Source organism: Protopterus annectens, chromosome 17.part0, assembly GCF_019279795.1.
Source record: "Protopterus annectens isolate FY-2018-M chromosome 17.part0, PAN1.0, whole genome shotgun sequence".
Taxonomy (NCBI): Eukaryota; Metazoa; Chordata; order Ceratodontiformes; family Protopteridae; genus Protopterus; species Protopterus annectens.
Genome location: NC_056751.1, coordinates 721,274,541 through 721,280,725, shown reverse-complemented (window position 1 = coordinate 721,280,725; position 6,185 = coordinate 721,274,541). Strand labels below are relative to the sequence as shown.

Genomic DNA, 6,185 nt, shown 5'->3' with positions numbered 1-6,185 from the left:
TTAAAATACTTTATACAGCCATGTCATTGTTTACAAAAGAAAGAAAATAAATTACTGTTTATTTAACTAAATAACAATATCAGGCTCCAAAGAGAAGCTACTTTTATACTATAAGGAATGCAAATGTTTTTGCTTGTTGTTATGTTTTTTGTTCATTTAGAATTATTACTGTAAACAGTACAGTAATATAAAACTAAGATGCATCAATGCTTTAAAAGTAAATTTCATACATCCCCTACACACACATTGTGTACATTTTTGTGACTGTAGTACATATAATACTTACTATATAACTGTATGGAGATAATCAATAGGTATAATTTGCATTATTTGACCTTTTCAGCTGTTGGAAAGAATATACTACAAAAGTGTTGCTATAAATTTATTTCCAAATGAACAGTAATGTTTTCAAGTCTTAAAATATATAGATTTGACATATGAAGGTATACACATTGAATTTTTCAGCAGTGCATTAATAATCATGAATACAGCACAATACATATTTAGAACTGTAATATTTTTTCCTAAAGTGTCAAAATAAAGTGCTGTTATGAAGAACATGCTGAAGCTTAACACTGAGTAACATGAAATGAACATATTAAAATTTTCATCACTGACAGCATTGCAAAAGTTTTCCAGTGTAAGTCAAAGTCTGATGAAGTCTTGCCAGTCATCTCTGCATGCTCCAAGGATGGTAAAAGCTGCCTAGTGTTTTTAGTTTATGACAAGTCTTTTGCAAATTGCAGGCAACAACAATGTTGAAGTTCTCTTCTCTGAAAGCATTGCAAATGTTTTCTAAATTATGTTCGTTTTTGTTAAGGGGCTTCTAGTCATTTCTGTATGCTCCAAGAATGGCAAAAGCTGGTTAGTTTTGCAGTTAGTGGTTCCTTTACAATTAAATAGAAAAGGTGAAAGAAAATGTCATGAACAGCAATAAAAATATATTTTTAGAAAATATTGATTGGAACAATTTTGTTCAACTGATCTTGTAATTTGTACAAGGAAAAAAGGGCAGCAAATAACTTTCACACATACTGCTACATGTACATAGTAGATATAATTAGAGTTTTGTAAATATGTTGACAGACTTAATTACCGTTGTCTGATTATTACTTTCATTTCATAGCAGTTCGTTTGCAAGACTAAAGATACCTAGCCTTCAATATGTATTCCTAAAGCATAAAAAACTATGATAATTTATTACCTTTATCCTTTGAAGACTTTGTGGTTTTATTACTTTTTTTTTTTATATGTAGGTCTCACAAATGATAATTCCTGTGAAAGCGAAAAGGCAAATACAGCCACCAACAATAAGTCGGATCATGTCCCATATGTTAGGAGGAGCTAAAAATGAAAAACAAAAATCATAAACTGATATTAGAGTAGAAAATAACATTTGGAATGAAATGCAAAAAGTTATTGATAAGGGGTATACAGCTGAATAGAAACTGTTGAATAAAGTAATAGAAATACTCTGATTTACTTAATACAGCTTTCTTCACTTTTACCATATGTTAATACAGTAGACACTCTACTATAACTAATAGCAGCCAAATTCCTTAAACTTTTGAGTATTCATTATTATATCAATTAGAACTGATCCTTTTATAGCTGTCATTATCCTCTTGAATAATGGGTATGTCTCCATAAAGGTAAACAAAAATTAGGGTATTAAGAGTTTGTCATAGGTTCATAGGTGTTGGCTAGGCTAATGACCACAAGAAACTTTTTAATCCTAGCCATGCATCCCAAATCTCTAACAAGTTCTGATACCCTTGAAAAGTGTAAGCAAGAGCTTGGGAGATTAAACAGTTACAAGCAGGGGCCTGAGACATGAACCATTTACAGGTTGCCTGTGTCTATTAGACATAGGTGCTAAACGAGGAATTAATTCCCTATTCAGTTGCACTTGAATTGGGTTAGGGTCATCACTGGGATACATACCTGTCTCTCCACCAGGTACTTTTTATATCATAGGTAAGGTTGAAGTCTTGAGAATGGGTAATTCTGGTGCTCTTTGTTTTATGGATGCATCTGACAATGTCCTATCTCCCCTCAAAAGCCTGTAGGAGATAGAATACAGGGATAGGGCCTTGAGTCGATCTGCATAGGTCATTTTACTTCTACCCTGTATTATTTTAGTGAGGAACCTCTGTGGATGCTCCAGTTGTTGGATATGCCTGGTTAGTTACATGCCAAAGGGGGCATTGTTAGTGTGTGTTAAACTGCGAATAAAAGATTGAAATTAATTCTGCTGTAAATATGTTGAAAGATAAAGTATAAAATAAAAAAATGTACTTTAATGTAGGACTATAGCTTAGCAGTGTAAAATGGCATTCATGCTGTGTGACATAGCTCTGGCTGAAATAAGTGAAAAACAAGAAACATCTATTAATGGACACAATATATTTCCTGAAAGACACATTTTCCCAATATTAGCAGCAGAACAGTTTCATGTATTCTCACAGATGTTTCCTTTCAGACTCATGTGATAAAATCAGCAGAAAACAATTCTGAAAGGCAAATATTGTGTACATTCTCACACAAGCAGAAGTGCTTACAAGTAAATATTAAATGGTTTCATAGAAGGACAATAGAAAAGTTTAAAAACAGACATTACGTGATTTCCCACAAAAGCCAAAAAAGATACCACGAGGAAAACAGGATCTAAAGTGCGTGAGAAAAACAGTATAAGTATACTGTTAAAATTCAGCTATGTTAGAGGTATTGGTAGGAACACACTTGTTCCGAGGTATTGTATAGGAGAATGAAAAGTCATCTTCCATGCTGATCATAAAGTAAAACTTTGTACATCTATGTTACAAACTGACAGAAGGGTATGTGTCGTTTGTTATAAAAATAAGTTATTTATTAGTAACTGTGCTTACAGTAAAATAGTATTGTGCTGCAAAGTATATTTTCTCATCAGAGTGTAGCCTGCAAGACTCTGTATTAACAGCTGGCAAGACTTTGTGTCTTAAGAAGACTTTGGCACCAGCATGTTCCAGTACAACATGCAGCACCTTCCTTCAGAAATTTTTCAATGGTGACCCTAGCCTGTGTCCGAACACAGCGGGAGTGTGATGCCTTGTATAAGGTCACTCTAGTAAAAGCACAGTAACTAACATTTATGTTGAGTACTTCCATTTCCTACAGTTATTATAGTTTGCAGCAGTACAGTTCCTCAAACGTTTGAATCTGGAGTGAGACTGCAGTGCAGGAAAGTGAGCAGTGCCATAAATTCTCCAAGAAAGGTAAAAAAGCAAAGTTTCAAAACTGAAGCTGCCAGTTTTGTTTTACAAGCTTCATGAGTGACTACAGAGACTTTTTCAACCATCTACAGTAAGCAGCTTGGCCATCTGCCTCTCTGTTGGCTGGTAAGTAAACTTTTCTGTGTTACATACAGTATGGATGCCAGTAGAGGTGATTATAACAGTGTTGGTATACACAGCATATTAGCAAATGTAAAACCGTATTAGGGCAAGTCGATAGTAAGGCATTATGCAAATGGATTACAATATTTGACTGGTATCTCAAAGAAAAACATATGTGGTATGACAAATGTTTTTTGTGTAAATCATATGAAACTGCTTTCTGTGTACAATTTTACAAATATACAGTGCATGACATTAGCCTATAGAGACAAATATTTTAATGGTAAAGAACCAGAAAAAGTTAATATGCTTACATTACATTATATCCAGATGTTAGACAGTTATGTCCTGGCCCCATATGTAAAAGGTTTATTTCAGTGTTACAACAATAGTTAAATCGGTCATTGACAGAACCTCCAGTACATCTTGTTACAAAAGAATTTAATAGACTTCTAAAAGACAAAATGAGTTCAGGAAGTTTACACAATTTTTCAAAAGTGCATAAGAGTTTTAGATTCAGCAGAACAGGTTACTAAGAAATATCAGGCAGCCCATGCAGCATTACAGGAAACTCTTCAACAGCAGTTACAGGATAAATAAAATAAATTAGCTGAACTGACAGAGACTGACTTCCTGCATACAACAGCCAAGCTTAAAAAACATTGCAAAAGAGAAAGAAACTACAGCTCATCTGTACAAAAAGGCATATTTTACAATATGCTTGTATTTTGAAAATGGTTAAGCAAACATGTCAGGATCTTATGTATGGTCAAATCATTCCCATATGTTTTACTTTCATTCAGTTAAAGCAAGACATTTATCAGTACTACAGTAAAGTAGAGCATATGACTGCCATTCTCATAACATAGTCAAAAGGTAAGCAAAACAGTTCTAGTGCTTAAAAATCAAATGAGAGTAGTTAATAACAGTAAAGATTTAAAGTCACAAGACTAACATGCATGCATTTTATTTTCATCTAAAGTACATATATTTATAATGCACAAGAGAAAAGGCAGACACCAGCAAATATAAATAATGTAAATATAAATGTGTTAGTTAAGCCAATATCTATTTTTTTTACAATTTTTTTTTATAATTGTATAGTAACACCACACCAAACAGTTAAAGTTCTGATAGACAATTTTAAAAAGAAATACAATCACAGATGGTATTACTTAAGCAGTCTTTATAAAATGAATGACAGGGCAGTTAAAAATATGTAAGCTAATTGTAAAATAATGTCTATTTATGCAGTATAAATGCATAGTCATGCAAATCACAAATGCTTAGTATAATTCTAAGCGTTTTACAACTGCATTCTACTGTCAAGCTGCAAGTTTATTAACAGATGATTAAAGGAAAAATGCTAAAAGGGTTAACTATGGTCTGCAGACTCTAAAATGTGAGCTCAGACCTTCCCAGGCTAAATGAGTAGTTACAGGAAATGTTGGGCTGATAAGGTAAAAAAAAAAAAAAAAAACAAGACTGATTGCCAGACAAGTGGCTTGTGTTTTTCTAAAACATTATTGTTATTAAAAATTGTTAAGAGTTCACATGCAGCACTATTTGGTAATTGTAATAAAACATCACAATTGTGCATGCATGTCCGTGATAATCTGTTTGCAAGTAAATGTTAAAAGTAAAAAAACCTCAAGTACAGCCAGAAGATGGGCCATAGTATACATATAATTAAAATAAATTATGCAAGAGGGTACAAATACCTACTAGTAGTAGACAGCAAAGACAACAGAAAAAAAATATATTCTGTCATTAGGAATGGCCAAAAATTATCAAATCAGAAAAAGTTCCACAGTTTGTTAGTAACCTAACAAAGCAAATGTATTACCAAAGTGTTGGGTTGGTACACATTCTATTGTCATAGCATAAAGCAAATAAACAATACTACAGGAGGAGGGACACTCTATCAGTTTTACACTGACTGTGTGATCCATACTGCAGAAGGGTCTAAAATAGAGTTACAGGAAGAAAAAAAAATATCTCATTCCCTCTTAACAATGCACTTTTAGAGGGGAGGGGAAACATGTATTAGTGTATTATAAATACTGGTAACAGATTAAACCTGGCAGGCCAAGACATTTTACAAGTTTGCTAATAGCTATTATGCTAGTTATTATTGTATTGTTTAGTATTAAATTGTATTTACAACCTGCTAAACTATTTGAAAAATGAGCAATACTGGTCACCATCTTTTTATATGTTTTTGGCAAGACAATGTTGGTATGCAAAAAGCACCTGTTAAACTGTACAGCTATACAAGAGAGAGAGAGAGAGTAAAAATATATGAAAAATGAGCAATACTGGTCACCATCTTTTAATATGTTTTTGGCAAGAAAATGTTGGTATGCAAAAAGTATAACTGTTTCTGATTTCTGGGTGTGTAGTTTAATACCCAAAATAGCAGGAATTATGCCTCTGGTGCCAATTCCACTAAATACTTCTAGATGCATAAACATTTCAAAAAGATTTTGCTTGATGTTAATGTTACTAAATTTGTAGATTAGATTAAATGTACTTTACAGTCTTTGTATGTGCAAATGTAAAAAAAAAAAATCAGTGTAAATAAAATTAGTCTAATAAATATATGTGAAAAAACATGTTTAAAAAAGGGTCAAGGGTACCTACTAGATTGAACTACATGACTAGCAAACAGTCTGTGTAGATGCATTCTGTATAGGACACATTGTAAAGTAACAAGTTCAAAAGTAATTTGTCAAGTTTTAATTTTATCACTAGTTGTAATTTTATCACTGTTTTTTGGACCACCATTTTATCCATACTCGTATCAGTTAC

General features: G+C 32.6%; 1 long non-coding RNA gene across 1 annotated transcript in view; it reads right to left on the bottom strand.

Moving 5' to 3' along the window:
- Window positions 1-409: 409 nt before the first annotated feature.
- Window positions 410-6,185, bottom strand: part of LOC122791350 — a 93,677-nt gene continuing 87,901 nt past the window's right edge. The window contains exons 2-3 of the long non-coding RNA XR_006363145.1: window positions 1,205-1,344; window positions 410-887 (exon numbers count right to left, since the gene is read on the bottom strand). This is a non-coding gene — a long non-coding RNA (uncharacterized LOC122791350). The remainder of the gene's footprint in view (window positions 888-1,204; window positions 1,345-6,185) is intronic.